At 41.5% G+C, this 22,436-nt stretch overlaps 1 protein-coding gene across 4 annotated transcripts in view; it reads left to right on the forward strand.

Moving 5' to 3' along the window:
* ADGRL3 (adhesion G protein-coupled receptor L3) overlaps positions 1 to 22,436 on the forward strand; it is a 490,651-nt gene that overhangs the window by 177,590 nt on the left and 290,625 nt on the right. The gene's annotated exons all lie outside the window — the stretch shown is intronic.

Here is a 22,436-nt window from a genome sequence, read left to right on the forward strand (position 1 = left end):
TTCAGCCACAGCTCCATAGAACATAGGATCTTACTGTCATGATATATCATGATTTCAAGCACCACAGTGCACGTTTTCATGTGCTCGTATACCCAATGTGACCCTGAGTCTAGAAGAACCAAACCAGTATATTTGTCTTTAGCTTGGCACACTGCGTAACCCACCTGGCAACAAGAGGTCATCAGCTGTAGCACCATGCTGATGCAAGTAGGCAGTACGTGAGAGATGAGCTAATGTTATCAGACATCACTGCTGTGCTGTGGGGATGTATTAGCTTCAGAGTCTGTGCGCAGCACACTATTGCCTACAGTGTCCATTATGTTTTCTTAAGTGGAAAAATTTGGTCTTTTTATTAACCATGAAAATTGAAATCTGACACATTTAATTCTTAGGGATAAGACTTCAAGAAGTAAATTGCTAGATTTCTGAAGAGCAGAAGGGTTCAGGAGCTCCTGTTCTCAGTAATGGTTGCTAAATTATGAGGGCTGAGCTCTGAAAGATTTGGCTGCTCTCTGCCCCAATGAAACAGGAGTTCTGAGAATCCTATTTTAATTGCAGGTTTGTGGGAATGTGTTTGTAAATGAGACAACTTCCTTCATGGATCTTGTGCACCCCTGCTTCGAAAATACTCCGGTCTTTTTGTGCTTAGCATCCAGTGCGTATGTGCTAAGACTCGAGTGAAATTTTACAGCAAAGAAAAAAAAAAAAGAAAAAAATAGCATGTATGAATGTATCTATTTCTGGAGCATGGCCTGTCTGCTCATATCACTTATAACACTTCTGTGCACAAAGGTTATCTCTACTATCGTTGCTTAAGCAAAACTCCTCACTAACTTGAAAATTAGAATGAATAATTAAACTGAGCAAACCAATTGGGGTGGAATGGAAAGAGCTATTAGAAAAAGGTGCTCTCTATTCTTCTCTAGGAAAGTTAATTGGTGAATGTTTTGTGGATCTTTATAATGAAACAATATTAACAGTTGAACAGTTGAGAATTTGAATATGCCTCTGGCAATTCTGTTTTTAATTCATGGTGCCACTGCAGCTGGAAAATCCTGCGTGATAGTCTCTGTAAATAAAAATGTCACAAGTATCTTAAGAGTCATATGGTGCTACAGGCAAGCAAACACTACAGATGTAGAAACTAGGTGCCTGAAAAAATGTCGGCAGCGGTACCCTTTATGCTTTTTTACAAGTAGGTGCCTGGGGTGGCTGCTATGTGTGTTCTTAGTTGGTGCTAAGTCTGACCCTTATGTTATCTCATCCCTGTAAATCACTAGTAAGAGTGTAGTAGAGGCTTCCAGCAATTTTTGAGCAATCGAGAGTGAAGACCTTTGCTCTCAGAATTGAATCTGTCTCTCCTTCTATTATTGACCAAGATGTGGTTACCAGCTCTAAACTTTTTCGTGCTGCTTTTCTTGGAGGAAGTGTGTTGAATATCTGATTATTCAGATATGGTACATTTCTGATGCTAAACAAAGGGAGAAAACGGCAGTATAGCTGTGTCATGTAGTAAGGTTATGTTTGGTATCAGCTTCACTGAACAGTCCAACCCATTCAGTCTCCCGTGAGTAACGAAGAACGTGCATGTTACAGTGAGAGTGGTACTAGAGGTTGGAAAACATAGGCAGGCAGCACTTCCAAGGCTTTGAAATTAGACACAGAGTATATGATGGTTTTAAGGTACTCGTTTGCTGCCTCTCTTCCTGTAAAAGCTCACGAAAGGCTGCCTGAAGTGGATGGCAAGGCAGTATCAGTGCAGAAGTTGCTCCTGCTATAGCCTTAAAACAGTATGCATGGATTTAAAAACGTGCACAACTTACCTTGCATATAAAGATTGCTTAATTTTAATTAATTTTAATTGCTTAATTTTTCCCTTCTAATAATTCACTCTCATTATTCATAGAAAGCTTTTGTATTTTGTTCAACAGGACTCTAACAGGAACTGTAACAGTTCTTTTCCTGAAGTGTTTACCAGAGTAGATACAAACTGCTTTTGTAGTTCATGGCTTGCTACATTTCTTTTGCTGTTTGAGTTTCCCAGTGCAGCCTGTTCATCTGTAAAGGTGAAACTACCTGTAAAGGTAGTTATGTGCTCAGTCTCTTAGTCTGATGATCCCATACATTTGTTGATTTAGGGTTTTGATTTATTTGGGAGTTTGTGTTTTTTGGGAGTATGCTGTGACTTGGGTTACAGTGAAAAGTATGGAATTGATGACTATTTGACTTAAGTGATCTGGAGGAGAAGCAGTTTTTCAGCATACTGCCCTGCTTCACTGTTGTCTTGTTCTGCAGAGGTAATGAAAAAGGAGCAAGTTCTTGAATTTTTGCAGTTTATTGGTGATGGTGTTAATCTGCTCTGTCTGAAAAGTGTGGGTGCTGTGATGTGCCCAGATTACTCTGAATCATAGTTCATAAACAGCTGAGTCCATGTGTACTTAAGATCAGTAGCAGAGTAGCGCATGCTTCCTTTACTGTTGCTGCCCATTTTGGCTGAAAATAGCTTTTTGTAGATGGGCCAGTGCAAAGGCCCCGGGAATCCATCTTTTAAGCTCCAGCAAAGCCTGTTAACTCATCTGTTGGATAAAACTAAACCTGTTATTAAAAAAAAGACAACTAGATAATTAGCTAAGATTAAAAACAACAAAGCCAGGGAGTAAAAATAAAAATCAGCCCACTGGCACCAGAAGCAATAACAACAAAAAAACAACCAATAAGTAGAAGAGGCTCTGCAGAATGCTGAACTTTTGCACTCCCTAATTCCCTTCTGCCCAATTGAAGGCTGTTTCTAAAGCATCCAAAAGCCTGGGCTCCCACAAAAGTTCTGCTTGGCTTGCATCCCCCTCATGCGCACCTGAGCACACTCATCCTCTTTGCTTGCAGTGTGTAGATTTCCCACAGGCATTTTCTGGAATGAGCAGCTGTTCTCATCTCCTTTAACCTTCCTCCCTTTGACCCCAAACAGGGCAGTTTCTCTTTAACCCACAAATGTGAGTTGTCAAAGTTCACCTGAAATGAGATAGACGTGACAGGCAGCAGCTCAGCTTGAGAGCTTTGGGAGACGTACACCTGCTCTGTCACATTGCTTTCATGCTCGTGTGACTGAGAGCTGGGATTTAGAACTTCCAGGCTGCTGGACAAAAAAAGTTACTACAGTGATCACTTTGAGGTGAAATGTTTTGTTTTCCAGCAAGTAACTTATTTTAGGATTTAAAAGAATACTGAAGGCCTGTTGTGTCCAAAGGTTTCTTCCCATCGCATTGTTTTATTTCTTTGGTTGCTTGTAGGGATTATATTGTGTGCAGTTTCTTGATGAACAGGTGCAAGATGCTGTATGTAAGGATCAAAGGATGACTTTTGGGATCACTCTAATGTTTTAGCTGTCTAATCTGAAATAGAACTACTACTTATTACTCCAATTGAAGGAATAACTCAAATTACTTGGTTTCTCTTGAGGGTCCTTACAAATGCAGTAAAATCAATGGGCACCACTGTCTGCCCACTTCCTCTGCTCCTAAGCTCTTTCCCTGCCAGTGCTTTATGAGACAGAACCATCAGCCTCCAGTTTCCTGCATAGGCAAAACCCAATGTCAGTGGTGGGGATTTCAGCTTTTTTGTTTTAATGCTTTGTTAACGAGTTGCATGCTTTTCTCTCCAAATAGAATTAGTTATTAATCTCTTTCTCCATATAAAACTTAGGTTTGGGGGAAGGAATAGAACCATACACTTGTCCAAAGCTAGACAAGATTGAAATGAGAAAAGTTGGATGATAATCTAACCAAAAGCAAGTATGTTTTTGCAGAACAATCAATACATCTCTGACACTGGTGTGGTTCTGATGTTGCAGCTGGAATAGCCACTGCAGTGGTCTCCTGACTGTGGAACAAGATGTAGGCGTAGCTGAGGTTTTTTAGGTAACTGTGGAGATGGAGTTAAATTCAAGCTTAAGTATTTTCAGTTTGGACAAAGTGTGGTAAGTCTTGGAGCCTGGTATTGTTAGGAAGCCTCAGGCCTACTACTAACACTTGACAACACCCAACTGGCCCAAATCTGAATTTCTAAAAAAGAAGCTGCCTCTGAGACATTCTTTATGCAGAGTTGTAGCATAGCTATGAAGTGACCTTCCAGCATCTAGGATAGATGCCATCTTGACTCTCCATAAGAGAATTGTTACACTTGGGACTGAAATAATTTATTTGCAAAGTAAAAAATGAATTTTTGAATCTTCTCAAACCATTGTAGCTGAAAGGAAGAGGGCCTTGTCTGCTGTACTTTTGTGACCCGCGGTGTTCGTGCAGCGCTGTCCCAGTATTTCTTGGAGATGCTCATGGTGAGGGATGGCTGTGTCTTTGCAAGGAAATGGCTCTGGGAGGTCAAACTGATCTCTCTAGGCGCTAGCAGGTTGAGATGCCGAGCTGGTTTCTGTGGGAACAGTGAAAATATTTATTACTGAGCGGCACTTGTTGTTGCCTGGTGACAATGATTCTGTTAAAGCAAGCAGCATTATCTTTCTTGGGGGAATATATGATGCTAGCAAGCTGGTCCTTGGTGACAGAGTGCTGTTTAATGTGAGCTGAACATTTGCTTCACTACTATTTTAATACGGTGAAAATACTGTCACTACTTAAAATACATACTGTGTATCTTTTATACTTGTACAAGTGTTATGTTAGCTAGTGAATGGTGGGTAATTGCTTTTTACTACAATACTCTCTATTTAGTCAAAATGAAATACAAGAGACATGTTTTATTAGTTGTGAAATAGCCAAGCTGACTTCCAAGCTTCTGCCTAACTTCATTGTTTTAAAAGATTAATCATCCTTGAAATATTTATAATATTTGCTATTCCTGGCAGTTTGTATTACCTGCAGCAGTGCCACCTTTTCTGTATTAGAACAAGTGATCGGGGAAGGCTTTTCCTGATAAAAGGAGGTGGCTTTTCTGTGTGTGTACTGACGTGCTTTCATTAGCAGCAATGTACTAAAATCAGGACTTAAGTTCTCCATCTGATGACCGACCAATCTATAAAATGATAGAGGCTGAAATTCAACCTTGCAAAGACTCTGTACACCACTTAATACCCACTTAAGCTATTAAGAGGTGCAGAGGTCTGTGTGCAGACCCACTTCACCCATGTCTAAATTTCACACTGAATAAGGAAAGAGATTTTAAGGGGATTTTCTGATAATGTTTTTTTCTCTCCATTTTTTTCTTCAATATTTGACAGATGTGACTGCTTGTAGCATCTTCCTGCCCTAGGGAAGGATACAAGATCTTTTCCTTCTCCCAGCTGCTGTTTGTGGTTCTTGATACACACACACCAAATCAATCTGGCTACAAGAAGCTGGAGCTACAGGATTGGAACTCTAGAAGAGGGTTAAGTGCTAGGACCCAACTTAATGCTTACAAGTTATCCTTTCCTGTAACCTTCTGAATATGCATGGCATGGAGCAGTACATGTGTGTTTCTTTGTGGGCAGCAGTAGGAAATGCTTTTGCTCCCGCAAAAGTGGAGATTGGTATTGTCCTGCAGACCTGTCACCTCTGGTGCTTTAACTGTTTCCTGACAAGGCTGCCTTCTGATTGCTAGTGATAACTCTGTGCACTCTGATTTTTGTCACGTTAATTAAGCCATAAGATGTGACAGCATGTGAAATACAGCGCAGTAATTCACGCCCAGCACATTCAGGCACTAAGATGAAGGCCAAATGGCCTCTGTGCAGCTAAGTGTGAATTATTGTACCATAATTTAATTCCCATTATATTTTACTGGGATTATGAAAGCTGTTTTTGTTAGTGAGCTTCGTTAAGAAAAGTTATCTTTCAAAACCCAGTATTGAAAAATTCAGCACCAAGCACAATGAGGAGCTTTGGGTGATGTGAGAAGGAATTTTGTTGAATCCCAGCACCTGTAGGTGTTTAGACATATTTATGCAGTTATTAGGCCTAGGTAATAAATGGGTGTTGTGCTGCAGAGGTCTGCTGTCTTAAAAACTGACCTAATGCTGACCATTCATTTTGTATTAACTGCCAAGCAGTCTATGCAGGGTGGCTACGTTTATTCATTTCTGACTTGGTCTTGATTTGATCTGGAAACCTTAACTCACAATCAGTCTCTTAAGCCATTTAATCCCTTTCCAGTTTGGGCTGTGCTAACGTGCATGTCAGAAGCTCCTGTTTCTGTTGGCACACTTCGTTTTGATCCCAGCAAGCACTGAGCGAATGGAGGATGGGCTGCCTGCGAGACAGTGGAATGGTGGGGAAAGAGAAGTGGGAATGGGCAGCTTTTCTTTCCTCATAGCATGCTCAGAATGAATAGTGGAGGTGATTACTGACTCTTTCCTTGTTGGCTTCCATCTATTGCATTTTTACCTAAATAGGAATATGGAAGTCTATCTGGCTAATTGCTCGTTCTAGCTAATACTTCACTGCTACTAAACTTCCTGATAAGGTTTTTCTGTGGCAAGGATGACAGGAAGCTATCAGGGGATAGAGGGAGCTTGCTATTCTGGGCTGTGTGCGGGGTTTTGATGGATGAGACTGTGCCAAAAGGATTTTAGCCTTGGTGCTTGGAGAAGTGCAGGACCTGATCGCAGTTTCACAGCCATTGTAGCTGTGCAGTGCTGGGGCAGAGTCATTCTTTCCAACAGTGCTAAAATTTGCATTGCATAAGATTTGAATGAACAGAAGCTTGCAGCTGTGCCACATCTTTTTCTGGATGTGAATACTACCACAATTGGGATGTCACTCATGTTTCTTTCTCTAATAACTACAGCTAAGCTTAAACTGTTAGAGCTGGAGAGGGGAAAAAATATTACTTGTCAAGGTGATGTGCCCTTAGTTCTCTCATCCGTATAAAGCTGGGCATGGTGAAGTACTTGAAGCTGAGATGAGAAAAGAGTGAGAATGGGGAATGAATTATGGGCACCTTCATTCTCACACTTCTTCAGTTGCTGCTAACCTGCTCCCACGAGATCTGGACCAATCTGCTGTTTTCCTCTTCTAGAAAGAACACCTTTGGCCCAGCACGAATAGGAAGCAGAAGCTCTTTATTGCAACTGAAACTGCTGATTCCCTAGAAGTCATCTTTAACATCCATTTTATCAGCTCTGCAGTCATGTGAAGTGAATTCTAGAGCCATCTGATGCTTATTACCCTAGGGCACGCTCACTGGTGTTCAGTTGGTTCCTTTAGTAATCGTGATTTTTTGAATTGGTTATGTTTGTTGCTAATGTAGTTTCATTTGAATTTGGAAGAGATTTCCTGCTGCTCAATGAGCAACTCATTTGGGAGAGACACTCTGGGAAGAAATGAAAAGCATGTCAGAGTTCAGAAGCTTTTCCCCACTTGGAATTTCCCCAGTTTCCAGGAAACTGTTGGTGCTGGCAGAACCATCTCTTTCCTTCATGGATATACTCCAAGCTGGGGGATGCTCAGTGGGTTTTCAGCCAGCACCACACAGCTGTTGTAGTCTGCCTATCGTGAAGTGTGTAGGGCTGGATTGAGGAGCTTGTAGTCATAGTGCAGTGTCAAATGCTGACCTTAAACTCAAGGGTTTATAGTCATAGTGCAATATCCTTCATTTTTTTTACTTCCTTGAGCTTTGCCATGTTGTGCTGCATTCTGAAGTGGTTAAATGTTGGGTGCCTTGTTATGCATCTTGAGCTGTGAGTTTCAGATTTTAAGACTGATGCTCAAATGATGCTAAAAATTCGCTCAGGTCAGTCTGTGCATTAGAATGGTTGGGCAGAATAAGAAGGGTAGGATAGATGTATGTAATATGAGCACTGTCACTCCCTCACATGCCTTAATCTGTAGGAATTGGAGTGCCTGAAAGACTGCAGAAGCGCTGTCAAATTGTCCCTTGTTCTGAAATTTCCAGAACACAAAGCTGTAAATAAGTGGCATTTTAATATAGAGGCTTTAAGGTTTGAATCAAATCCCATGGAAGTTGTCAAGGACACGCTTTTCTCTTCTGGTGAGAGCATGGCTGCTCTTTGCAAGACAGATCCACGGCCAAGTCTTACTTATTGCTTAAAACTGTATCTTCAGTGCATATATAATCTGTAGCATGCATTAGGGAAGAATGCCTACTTGGAGTAGCCACAAGAAAATCCGGGTCATGGAACTTACTTTTGTGTACTGTGTGTATTTTTGCTTTTATATATTTTCTTCATACTATGTGTACAAATAAACCTATAAAGAGGTGATCCATCTAAACTTAGATTAAAGCAAGGCACTCTTAACAAACCTTCATTTTGTTTACGTGACTTGAAATTTGGTCCTTCACTAACACTGAATTTTGTAATCTTATAGGCACATGTACTTAAAAATCTTACTATTAGTGCTCAGAATTCCCCCAGAGTATCATCTAAGAAATCTAATAATGTTCAGTTGTTTTGCTTAATTTGATTGGAAAAATAAATAAATAAATAAATGGGCCTGTTGTTCAGAAGCCAAATACATAATGACTTTGTATCGTCAGCAGACACCTGTGAGTCTGCAAGCCCTGCTGATGAGAGTGCTAGGAAGCCATGCATTACAGTATCAGACAGCCATCAAAAAATAATGTTCTTGCCTAACTTCTGCCTCTGAAAACAGCAGTCATCATGAGGACCTGGAAGCATGTCTGTACTTTCCGATAGCTGCAGTCCTTGTATCAGAGAATGCCTGAATTCACAGGAGTCTCGGATTAAAGGGGAGGAGAGGAGTAAGATGGAGGCGGTGAGGAGCAAAATGGATGAACTCATTTGTTGTTTGACGTCCTTGGGGAACGGAATCAAAAATGGAAGCAGGGATCTCATTTAGAAGAAACCTGAATGATTTAGGCTGTCCTGCTATATGCCATGATTTGTAGCAGTGCCAAAAGCTTCCTAGCAGACTTCTGGAGGCAGGGCTAGTCTATTCTGATGCCTGGCTGGATGTGGATTGATGTTCTGTGTTCTGTCCGCCCCAATAGTGCTGGGTGTCCCCATTCACATATATGACATCTGAGCTCTTCCTTCCCATCTCTCAGTATGATGTTTAATTGTGGTCTTTTTTTCTCTAACCAGCCAGCAGATCTCACAAAGCACAATAACTTAATTATCTGGGGTCTGTACTGATTAGCCTTGCATCTTGAGGCTATGCAGACTTTCAGCCCTGGAACATCTGGTGACAGTCTTGTTTCTTGGGGCCCTATCCCTTGTAGAAATACAGACTCCTTCTTTTGGGATAGTAAATATGTGACAGATGTGAAATTCTCCAGCTCTTGGGGGAGTGCCGAGATGGTGAACTTCATTATCCCTCATTGTCCAGCTGGCAAAAGGCAATCAAGAATAACTTTTGAGGAAAGCTGGTGTATCCAATATCACTCTGGAACACTATTGCATGAAAAGCATAAAGAGGAACAAGCTTAGGGCACAAGAAAGTTAATACAAGGAGATGGGATCAGTCTAGCTAGCACTCATAAAAATGCAGTGCATTAAAAGTTGTAAACTTTGAAGCTGGTGAGAGCAGTGAGGTACAGACCTCTGTGAAAGCAAGACTTGCAGCTAGGTTAGATGCCAAGCCTGTTTTAGTACACTTCACCACAGCTTGTGATTTTGATGGTTTGCACTGGGATATGGCGATCTGAAAATCTCGGCAAGGTGGTAACTGCAGAGCTGTCAAATGTTCCTTAGTTTTTCTAAATATATTCATTGGCTATTATACAGTAATAATGCTAATCCAGCACTATATGTGAGGCAAAGTGCACAAAGATGAATAGTAGCCAGATGCATCAGTGGGGAAGGTTGTTAATGCTATCTAGAGCTGTGCAGAAATGTTACAGCAAATGTATTCTTTCTGGGGAAGCGTGGGGGAGGAAATATTTGTTTAGAAAGCTGAATAGGTGTCTTTGACAACATACAGAATGTATTTAGATGCAGAGTTTGCTGTGATGTCTCTGGTGAGTCACAGATCCCACAGCTTCCTGTGGGTGTTTCCTTCTCCTGGTCGGGGTCCTTGTTTGAAATGTGTTTCCCGAGGTGACTGCCTTCCCTCTGCAGGTCCAGAGAGGAGGTGTGGAGTGGGATGCAGCCAATATGTGGAGTGGATTGATTTGGAAGATATTATAGCAGTTACAGTACTGTGCTCTCTATGTGAGACCTCAAAATTAAGTATGAGGTGTTGTGCAAATCAAATGTTTTGCTAAAAGCTTAAACACGATCTCCATGTCTCTGGCTAATCTTTTGGACTTGATCCTTTCAATAAGCTGTGGATATGAAGGTTGTGTATGCAGGCAGTGCACATTCCTCCATTCCTCAGCCGAGATTTTGATCAAGTTCTGCTTTTAATAGAGGAGATGATAGAGTTCAAAGGAACGTTTAGGACAAAAGCATGTGAAGAAAGTGAATTAACTATGAATGCTGTGTGCTTCACGCCAGTAAAATCGTTCTTTTGTGTAGTTAGAGGGAGTGAAGAACTTTTCTCATTATAAAGATCCTTAAACAACTTATAGAAATTATAATCAACTTTCCTTTTCTCTCCCTCACTTTCATTCCCTTCCTGCTTCTGAGACAAGGAGCGAGGAACCACCCCCTTAAAATACTAAACCCAGAAGATCGTTTGGTCTGCTGGGAACTGTGACCGTTCCTCAGAGACTGTCTCCAGGGTAACTTTGTTTGTGAGGTCCCAGAGGGATGCTGCCCTTCAGGCTTTGTTCTGAGAAACAAAGCTTTTGCCTTTTTGCCCTCAAATACATTGCATTATAATGCTTTGGATATATTTGAGTACTCACTTGAACCCTGCAGAATGCAGGAAACTGTCATGCCAAAGTGGGGCAGGATTGAATAGGTGCCAACAGGATGTCTAGTAAATGTGACCGCTTATCTGTTAAAATAGAGAGACGTTCAGTGAAGCGAGCTATTGGCTTGAATGCAGAAGTATCTGGTTTAAATGCACGCTCTTTGTTTCAAGAACTCAGCTCTTCAAAATGTTCTCACTCTTCACGTTTTTCCTTGCTGAGTATTAATTGATGACCAGTTAACTAATTGACTCCCTTTCAAATTCAGAGCTGCACTAAATAATTTATTACACCAGCAGCTCTGGCTGAAATTATTGGCATAGCACAAGCAATCCATTCCTTTAGCAAAAAGAAAGGGAAGTAAGAAAGCATTGTTTTCTATTCTTGCAACTTTAATGCAGGTCATCGGTATTGGGAAACTCTTTCCTTCACATAACTGTGTCCAGTGCAGAAATACCTAAAATGTTGGATAACTTTTCTGTCCCTGTATTTCTGAGAGGACACCTGGAAAGGTTTCTGTGTTGGCCCTTAGGGGTGCAATTTCAACAAGCTGTGTCATTCTGAAAGCATCCTGTTTCTTGGGCGGAGGAATTAATAGAGCTTGGTTTCTTACTTTGAATTCTTTCCTTTGCTGGATAACCTAGGAGAATCTGTCTGCACTGTTTGCTCACGTCCACGAAACTTGCAGAAATCAAATTATGTATGCCTTCTGTCCTTTTTGCCAGATTGAATTTCAAATGGACAGCAAGCTAAAAATGATTAGGGGTACACTGAGTGACAGATGCGATCTGCAGGCTCACATTAGCTTCAGTATCCTTGTAGAATGAGCCAAAACAAGTTTAAACAACAACAAAAGTTGAACCCTCATTCCTTCAGTTGATCACTGCCTTCCTTGTGTGGACAGCATCTTCTAGCCCTGCACCTTCATCCTGTCTGCACTGCAAGTCTGAGGAGCCCTGTAGGGGATCACAGTCCTCTGTAACTCTGAATGTCAGAAGTAAGCCTGGAGGGCAACATGGGCTGTTGGTGTAGCTGTGCACTCTCATTCAAGCAGTACAGACACTGTACACAGTCACATGCTTTACATGAAAATAACAGTCTTCGTTGTACAGAGTGAGCTGCTTGCTGCTTGTATGTAGTCTGTCAGCAGCACTCACGGCTGAGCAGAATGAGGATGCTGTGGAAGCCTCTTTTTAAAGGTGGGAGTCTGCAGGAGGTAAATGCTACGGCACTGGTGGAATTACGTGACCGTGCTGTTGAAATGAAACCCTATAGGATGCTATTACAGATAGGGCTTCATTTTCCCAAAGTTTCTGGACTTGACACCAGTTTCCTTAATTTGACACCTCTTTGTTCAAACAGAATATCAAAATGGCACTTAAATTACACTCTGAGTGAAGAGCTTAATAATAACTATGCAGTGTAATGTGTTTAAATTAAAGCTCAGTGTTGTTTCAGTCTGGGGTTTCAGATTTAACTTTCAAATGCTTTTCATCTCTGTATTGCAAATTTGACAGATGCCTTTTACTGGTTGTAGGTTGTAAAGACTATTTTCATTTACCTGACCTAAAGGACACGGAGTTTATTTGCGTTTGGGCGGACATTTGTGGCACAGCAAATTAGCAATAAACGGATACTTTATTTCTTGTGTTTTGCAAAAATTAATTCCTCTCAAGCTTTGAATTTATTTTCCTTTTAAATACCATAATGTGTTTATACAAAGCATTTTTTCCTGAGTGAAATCCTATTTTCTTGTCAAGAAATCACATGGAAATTTGCACAGACTAATTGACAAAACTCAATAAAATCTCATAACCTGGAAACAGAATAATGTTTTTTCGAGAATGCTTTGTGTACTTTATGGAACATAATTTCAGTCCCTGAAATTTCAGCACATAGAACATATTGATGTTGATTTCCAGTGAAGATGCTCTGTGTGCTTTGTACCTTACAGATACACTTGGTGCTGTTTGTATTCACATTATGTGCTTTTATCCTACTGCTTTGACTTTATTTCTGCTACTAATGCAAGTTTATGTTCATAATGATAAAAAATTTGGAAATGGTAAAATCCAAGTGTCCTTGGTGTGGGGAATTTTGCTGGGCTGCTACAAGTGTCAAGTCTTAGGAGCTGTAGTCTGTTGGCTCAATAGTCGTAGACCATCTAGCATAATGTCTTTGCAAACCAGGGAGTGTCTTAGTACATCTCATTTTTCATTTTGTTTCATCTCCTTATGCCGACATCTATTCCTGTCTGTCATTTGTTACTATTTCCATCTGCTTCGTGCTGGTGGTGTGATCACTATTTTGTCTTCACTGCAAACATTGCTTTGTTAGATTTTCTGGTTCCCACTTGACAGCTTCACGTGAGGCTTCTGTGTGATTGCATCTGAAATGTGGGCAGCTCTTCTTTTTTGGAAACAGTGTAGTATTCTTACATGGTGTGTATTGAAATCTTTGAGATGAGTCTTGTAGATGCAAGTAATATTTCAGTAAGAAAAAAGCAGCAGTCAGAGTAAAGAATTTGAAGAGGATACGGGCATCTGTGTGTCTTAACACTCATAGCGCTGGGTAATTTTCACAACTGTGCCTTCAACTGCAATCTCTCCCAAAGGTCACTTAACTTAGACTGCTGTGAGAAGTAACCGAGGAATTGCTGCAGTGATAATTTAACTCTTGCCTTTGAGGATGCTGATCAGCAGCAGCACCACCAACGTGTGCTGTGCCAACAACAGAGTTATGGAGTGGCATGTAAAGAAGAGCACCAGCTGGTCTTTGTGTACCTCAGTAGAGATGAGAGAGCTGTGTAGCACTGGGGCTGTGCTTCCCCCTGGGAGCTGAGGTAAAACGACCAAATTTTGCCTTCTTGTTCACTGCACCCCAGTGCTTGCTGAAGTCAAAGCTAACAGCTGCTTCTATCCACTTCTGTGGAGAATGAGCTTTGGGTAAGTCCAGGAAAAACATCCAGGAAAAATATTTGCTTTATGTGAATTCTATCCTTAATCGCTCTTATTAACTATATTTCCCTAATTTTGGGCCAGTTATTTTAATAACAAGCAGGGTTGTCATAAGAAACAGTGTATGCACGTAGATCCCTGCAAAGATGCAAATAATTTCTGAAACTCTTGACATTAAAGGCACTCTATAAAAATAGAAACTTTCACAAAGGGGGAATAATTCACTTGACTCACGATTTAAAAAAAAATAAGTAAAAAAAATCCTATTTTGAGGTTTGACATTTTTCCTATTCCAGCATGATTTTTTTCCCAGCAGAGCCAGCTGTTGGCTGAGTTTTGGTGGAGCATATTCAGTATGTGCTTGTTAAGAAAACTCTGTATCATTGTGAACCTCTTGGAAACCTCTTACGCTTCATTTGCCCTCACTGGATGGAGAAAAACAAACACACATGGAAAAAATATGATTTTTTTTTTTTTGAAGAGTGGGCCAGAAATTGGAGCAATAGAATAAGAAAAATAGTTTTCTTATATATCCTTTGGGGTGGGGGATCAATTTTCTAAGGTGAAACTTATAACCAAGAGGAAACCTACTGACCAAAACCACCATTATGAGTGCAAACAAAATGTTGTACTTATCCTTTTTAGATTTTTTTTTAAATAATGTTCTCTTATGTTATTTCAAAATAAACTTATAAGAGATACTTAATAACTTTAGAAATGCTTTGTGGTGACCAGACTATTTAAATGAATATCTTTCATCACTTGTTAGGCAGAGAAAGCTTGTCTTCTGAGCTTTAAGGTCCCTCCCAACCCAAGCCATTGTATGTTTCTGTGATCACCTTCAATGCAGTGGTGTGATCCTTTTAAAAACATTATGTATAATTGCTGTCTAGAAGAGTTTGACCCAAAACAGTGAAGTATGTGTATGAAGCTGTCTCTTGTGTGAAGCTTGGCTATGTTTTCCTGCTTGCTTTGTGTGAAGCCTGTGCTTATCCGACTCCTTTACTATGGTAAAAGTTAGGGTTGTATGCTAAGCTGGACTTTGTGCTCTGCTCAGAGGAGGTGGGTGTAATTCACAAAGGAAGTGCTGCTTGCACAATCCCTAACCCAAGTTCTTGAACTGCTTTCTGCGTTGCCATTCAGAAGTGCTGCTGGTACACGTGGAGGCAGGGGACTGGGCAAGTGGTGAACTTGGTGAGAGATTACAGTGTTTTAAACCAAATGCGATTGAAATGAAGTTGCCTGTCTTAATAGAGCAAGGCAAATGCTTTCAAATTTGGTCTTGAATGCAGTGCTAATGGGGGCCACGCTTGAGGAAAGCTATCGGCCAATGTGTACTGTTGGGAAGCGAGAACTGCCTTCTCTAGCATTTCACACCATTTGTTCTCAGTGTCCAGAAGTTTTTGGGGAGCCAGAGCAAAGGCACACGGATGTATAAGTAACACGTAGCATCTCATCTTTGAGGAGTTTGTATTTTCTAAAGCGATTTGCCATTATTTTCTTAACACCCTTACAGGACAAAACTGGTTAGAATAACCTAGCCAGGAGAATGAATGGGAAGCAGTAAAAAGCCTCAAAGGCTTTCACGGCCTGTGGTGTCCAAATAACAATCTCCAATATTGTGAGTACCAGTGGCATGTGACTGCATTGTGCATTCCATGGTGCACTTGATAGGTTGGGATAACTTGGACTAGTGTGCGTCACCTGCCAGCTGCTGGTATATAGGCAATGCAATTTAGCTGTAGACTTGTATTGCTGTAACTAGGTTCCTCAGTCATGCAAAACATCATTATGCTCTAAAATAGACTCCCAAAGAGTGGAGCAGGGTGGTGCTATCAAAGGGCTTGTCTCTGCAGGTGTTTAAGGTCGGGTTAGATGGCAGCCCTGTCTGCAGCAGGGGAGTTGGAACTTCATGATCCTTGGGATCCCTTCCATCCCAAGCCATTCTATGATTCTATGAAATGCAAGTTCTCAGTGTTACCACACGTGTAGGAAGAAAATCACCTTCATATGTACATCACCTCTGAGGAGAGATGCTAAAAAGGTAGAGAAGTGATGTGTGTGTATGTTTGTCAACATAGATGTCTCTAGAAGTCTACTATTAATTAGAAAAAGTGTTCCACTACAAATTATGAAAATTAACAGGAGACTGATTTCAGTTACACTCATTTGCTCTCATTAACACTTTAGCATAATGCACACTTCAGTCAAATAAAGAATGGAACCTTTTTTGTGTCTTTTGAAAGTGCCTCAAAAAAGGCCTTGATTTTTACTCTACTTTTAGCCTAATTAAAAGTGATGATTAAAACATGCAAGTCCCTTAAGATGACTGTGCTAAAGTGATTTTTTTTATAAATGGAATTCTGTTTAACGTTCAGGCTAAAACTGTCTGAAAATGGAATCACAGCATCTCATTATGTTTTGTATTTAAACATGAGTAATTAACATCAACACCACCACTGATTGTGGATATTGCTTCACTATGAAAGATTACACAGTTACTGGAATCACATATGAGTGAATGTTCAGAAAGGCAGATCATTAGGCCTTTATCATTATCTCTGATATCAAGTGACAGATAAGTATCTCTGATATCAGTAAAGACAGGAAGTGGTCAGACCTGTCCGTGTTCCTGCCAAGCATTTTGCACACAGCACAAAGCTCCGGTTCCCATCTTCCCGAGTCACATAAGTAACAGAAAGGAAGGAACTGCAGTGGTAGATGTCTGGTGTAGTATCTTGGGGATTTGGTGACCAGGCCTTGTGCTTCTTCAGGCTTATGGCCACTGTTCCTCTGCTGGCTGGATTGCAGCTGTCCTTACATGCTGTGTAAGGACTTCACCATTTTGAAGCATGGTGTGTTCTAAGCGTGTTTCTGTTGCACCTGTCCTTTTACAGACACAGACTGTTTGCTGTTCCCATTAGAAAATTCAGTCTTGCTGTTGTCTCTCTGCCTTTGTTTTTCCAGACAATTAAGAGGAAAGGTTTGGCAAGAGAAGCCAAAACCTCAAGATGAAGGGGACTGCCCACATGCTGACCTTTCTTCTGAGTTATATTGCTTTCAGGGCTGCGCAAAGAGCTCTCCCTATGCACAGCATCTTTGGAGATGCATGTGTAGGTTGCTGGGAAGCAGGCAAGCTGGGTTATGTGCTTTCCTCCTTGCTGGCAGCATGGCATACTGCAGAAGTCTTAGGATTCAGCTCTCGGTTATAGGTTCCTAACCTGGGGCTGTTTTACAGTGAAAAAATGTATCTGAAAGCTGCACTAGCACTCCTGCCTTTCATGTGCTGCTGTCATATTATGTGAGATTAAGGGCTCTGTTTGGTTGTCACACTTACGGTGCATGATTTGATATGATTTGATTTTGGTTAGTGATTTAGACAAGCTGTATCACGTGGCTTGTGGATTCAAGAGGCCAGGCAGAGCTCAGGCCTGTGAGGTGCTATAAAGCATCCTTTGCCAGAAGCAGAGTAATCTCGTTGCTGCATGCCTCATATGGGATGGGAGCTCTGGGCAGCAGAAGTCTCACAAGATCAGGATGTGAGGATTACAGCCATTATTCCAAATTTTTGAGGCATTGCTCTGGGTCACATTACCTACTTGTGATGGGGGATGTGGGTATAGTTTGTGCTTTAGGATGCAGAGACAAACATTAACTCTGTTGGCATTTCATAAAAGCTTTTGCAAATCATCTCCAGTAAGAAATGTGTGCACTCAGCCAGCTCATGCCAGGGTGTGTGCAGTGGGCTGGTGGAGAGCCTGGTGCACCCAGAACCTCCAGTGATGTGCCAGGAGCTGTATTGAACCAGGTCATCAAAACTAGTACTTTACCCACATCAGATTATGTGGAGAGTTCACTAGGGGAATGAAACCTTAACCTTTTTATCTGCTTTATATGTGAGGGGTGTTTGAAGGATTTTAAATAACGGGATCTGCTGAAAATGATTCTCATGTATAAACAGCATACAGCATATAAATGCTGCTATGATTTTGAGGCTGCTTTACTATTTCTGAGTGGGAAGTGTGTTCAGCCAGACCACTGTGTCTCACGGATCCTTTACTTGCTGGAATAGCTTACTACTCAAGCAGCAGTGATTGGATCTCCCCTTTCTCTAAGGCAATCAAGAGTGGATTGTACCAACGCATTCTGCGTGGCTCATGCAGGCTACCCTGGCAGAGGCAGCATCCCAATACTGATGATGTCGCAGGGGCCCGGTGTGCTTTTCTTGCTCCCCACCAAATGTGCTGTGGTGACTGGAGGGCCTGGGTGCAGGTGAATCTCATAGCTTGTTCCACCATACAGAGCAGTACCCACTCCCTGTGTGAGCAGCACTACAGAAGCTGTGCCCTCCAGCTGCTCCAGGGCCTTGGGGACGGATGACTGCATCTTGTGGCACTGAACCAAAACCCCTGAAGGAGATAAGGAAATGTGATCCGGAGAGCAGCTGGTCTCCCAGGTCGTGTCTCCTACAGAGCTACAAATGCCACGGCATCCCTTTTTCTGAGGGTCACCCTCTGGCAAGGCACTGTCCCGTTTTGGGGTGAGCAGCAAAACTGTTTGTGCAGCATAGCTCCTGCTGCCTTCCACATCAGCACACCTGGGTGCGCAGATGAATTTGCTGAGGGCTTCTGTGAAAATCTCAGGTTGCTGTTTAAATAGCTGCTGTTGTTCCGTGGTGCGGCTGCGGGGGAGTACGGAGTAGGTGATAGGATAAGAGGAATAGAAGTACTAACAGGGAATGTTTGTATAGAGATGCAACTGCATGTTTTCACACTTCATTTCCTTGAAAAATAGAAGGTTTTACCACTCCACTCTTAATGGATTGCAGTGAAATGTAGACAGGAACATCAAAGGAAACAGAATCTCTAATTTTGCTTATTTGAATTTTTGTCCTTTAAACAAATTGTTTTTGTTCTGTTTGATATCTAAAAGGAAATCGTAATCCCACACACGTTTATCTAAAGTGTATGAGCCCTTTGTTTCTGCTACTCGCTCTTCATTTGTGGAGGAAAAGTATTAATTGTGCTTGGATTTTTGCAATTGCTTACAGTTTAGCCGTCCTTTGTACAGCAAATGTTGGATTAGCTCAGAGCTCTTGGCTCTGAGCACTTTGGCACTTTGGGACATTGAGACACGCTTTGAATAGTTGTAAACAGCAGTTTATATTCACAGCAAGTGGAAAAGTGGAAAGTGAAAAGTGGAAAGCCTGGATTTCTGGGAAGCAACTTATGAAATTTGCAGTTGATCCAGGCTTCATGGTAGAGCTAGTGTTATGTTGGCTGGGCATCCCGTGTGTCCATTGTAGTGCCTCCTTCTCTTGGCCATGGGTAGGGATGGGAGCAGTTGGCTGCCCTTCAAGGGCCAGGAGGGTTGCTGGCTGTTCAGAGCGCAGGAAGGCATCAAACAACTTCAATTTTGAAAGTGCTAGAAAATGCCTCCTCTTCTCCTAATAATCTTGCTGTGCATTTCTGAATATAATTAGTGCAACATTCATAGCTGAAGAAGCAAGTACCTGATGAGAGATTGCTTTCTTTTCCTGTTTTGAAGAAAGCTAATGATTTAATTTTCCTTTCACTGTTCCCATACATGGCAGTTAAATCATTTAGTTGTTTTGCTTCCTTATTGGAGGAAGTCTCTGTTTTAGAAAAAAACGAGATCTGTTTTTACATTTCATTCTCATAATAAAAGGAACACGAAAGGAATTTCACTGAGTTGAAGAAAAATAGCTCTATTACAATAGCTACTAAAGGTGAATCTTAAAATTTATTTTTTAATGAAGTCGTGAAAGGCATTGGCAATATTAACAGTGTACTTAGGTCTCTTTCTCTCTTGTTTTAATTAAAAATAAATCTTCTGGTTCCATTTATGTTAATACACTTAGTAAATAATTTGGTAAAGAAAGAGCAGCGGGTATGAGGCAGGGAGGTGGCAGCCAGAAGGGAGCACGGTGGACTTCCGCCGCATTGTTTTGCCAAAAGACCTTTTTCGTAAATGTTTGAAGCTCGTGGTCCTTTCAGCAGATCTCCGCTCTCAAGGTCACTGCAAACCCTTTGTGTCAGGAGTTAAATGTGCCATGGATGCTCTGAGACTGCCTTGACATTTTGAGTGAGATGCACAAGGATGCTCTCTCTGTCCACAACACTTGCTTCTTCCCATCAATCTTCTCTCTGCTTTTCTTCCTGCCTCTTGGTAAAGATTCGTATTTCCTTCTGCTTTATACTCACTGAATCTTTCTTTTCCCTTACCTACTCCTCTCCTCTTTCCAGCTGCCTTTTGTGTGAAAAAAAGAAAAGGATGACTTTTTTCTCTCTACCTCTTTGCTCTGCTGTCAGTCTCTTCCCTCGTCTGCAGAGTGACCTCTTGCCCTCTCATGCTTGAACTGCTGCTCTTTGTCTCAAGATGTGTCAGAAATTAAGTTCTCTGGGGCACGCAGTGTGTCATTTGTGTCATCTTTATTTGCTTGGGAAGGTGCCATGGACATTTATGGCACTGCAGTTGTTGTGATGGTAACGGGGGAAGAACAGGAGTGCCTAGACCTACCCTTGCTGAAACTTTGTCCTTTTTTTTTTTTTTTTTTTTGCCTATATGCTTCAGATGAAACAGTCTGGGCTGGGAGGGAAAACTGAAGGTCATTTAAAAAAAAAAAAAAAAATCAGAAAACATTCCTTCCTAACATGATCTGATTCTGTTGGTATGATATCACCGGCAGGATGCTGGAGTGCAAGATTTATGTCAATAGTGCCAAGATAAATGACACCTACATTCACTGGGTAGGCATTTGGGCTCAAATAGAATTTAATGTTTTTATAGGTGTACTTGGGGCAAGAGGGGGAAAAAGTGACGAAAAGTTACTGCGCTCTGGTATTCATTGCTAAGTCTGCTTATAGCACAAGCACTGCTCTTTCTGTACGCCTTGCATTACTGGAGAGGGAGTTGAGATGCTGCACACATAGCTTGGAAGGAGATAGGCTCTCTGCTGTATTGGGTTTTTTCAGCTGCAGTCCCTTAGCACGAGGGGAACTGTACCCAGGCAGTATGAACTGCCTGCTGATCAGCTTCTGCTCGGGCTGGGACGTTTAGGAGGTTTAAGCTACAGTTGGATTCAGAAAAGTAATTAAGTGCTTAAGCTGCATTCAGTGCTCATCAGAGCACAAACTTAAAGAAATCACAACACTAAAGTGAAGAGAGAAGAAAACTGTGTGCATTACATCAGCTGCCTGGTTCTTACCGGCTGCAGCATTTGTTTGCTCAGGCAGTTGTTGAATAGAAATGTGCTTTTTAATAGTAAAGAAATCACCCACTTTGTCTAAGTTACTGTGTTACCTTTCTGCCTCAACTTTGCTGCTTGCCACAATAGCCAATGATATTGCTGCATATATGTATTTTAAAGACTCCTAGCAAACTAGAGCAAAGGAACTTAGTTATTTTTCCTCTGCCTTGCTGGAGAAAGCATGGCTTACTAAATTTCTTCTTCATGGATAATTAGTTACACTTGTGCAGCTCCAGTAAATTCCATCAAATTGCACAGCGACAACTGTGGTTTAATTTGCCTGAAGAACTTTTATTACTTATGATAATGTGTGGAGGGAGAGGAAAAAAAAAAAAAAAAGTATCTTAGGCTGTTTTTCACGTTCCAAGCTCAGTTTGTGTTGGCGCTGGCAGCGAGGCATCACTATTCTGTTTTTATGTTTGAAAGACCCCAGAAAACCTGCAGTCTTTGTATGTGTATGTTGCTTGCATTTAATATGGAAATCAGAGAAACAACAAAATCAGAGCCATGCCTCTGTGCTGCTGTTTATTTATTTGCTAAACACACTGCTCATCAGAACTGAATCATGCTTGCAGCCAGGGAGTGAAATTGGAAAAGAGCTGAAATGGCAGTGGGCAATTCCTGGAGATGTGCAGGTTTTTAGAGGTGAATGACATTTATGGCCTATCTAATTTTCCACAAGTGACAGGCAGGATATATTCATTTTAATTAACATGTGCACTTTGGATGATTTTACATGCTGAAGAGACCTTGAATTGAGTTTAAAATCTGTTTGTTTTGTGGTGACTATTAGTTAACAGGTCATTATCAATAAACACAGAAGTTTTTGGTTGTTCTGCCCTGTGCGGGTCTAGCAGAAAGCATCTTGACTTGGCTCCGTGCAAGCCAGGGTGGGCACTGCAGATGTATGAGGTGGAGCTTGAAGTAATGGTGACATCATTTCCCTGGTGAGGTTGAGGTTTTGTCTTCCTTCTTCGTAGAAGGCAGGAGAATAGCTTGCACAGAGAAGATAGGTCCAACCAAAAGCTAGCTTGTGGTACAGCTGGCACTGTAGGCTCACAGTGGACCTAGAGTTGGAGGGACATGGCTGAACCCTAGGGGAGAATATTAAGCCAGGCACCTTTAAGAGCACTCACGTAAATAGCGCTGAGCGTACCTTTGGGAACACGACACAACTGGTGACAGCTGTGCACAGAGGTGAGCTGATCAGCAGTAACGTGACTCACAGAATCATTAGGATTGGAAGAGACCACTCAGATCATCCGGTCTAACCATCCCCACCATGCTCAGTGACCGTGTCCCTCAGTGCCATATCTCTGCATTTTTTTTAACATCTCCAGGGACGGTGACTCCTCCACCTCCCTGGGCAGCCTGTGCCACTGTGTCACTGCTCTTTTACATAATACATTTTTCCTAATGTCCAATCTAAACCTCCCCTAGTATAA

Source organism: Phasianus colchicus, chromosome 4 (assembly GCF_987193195.1).
Source record: "Phasianus colchicus chromosome 4, bPhaCol1.hap1.1, whole genome shotgun sequence".
NCBI lineage: Eukaryota > Metazoa > Chordata > Aves > Galliformes > Phasianidae > Phasianus > Phasianus colchicus.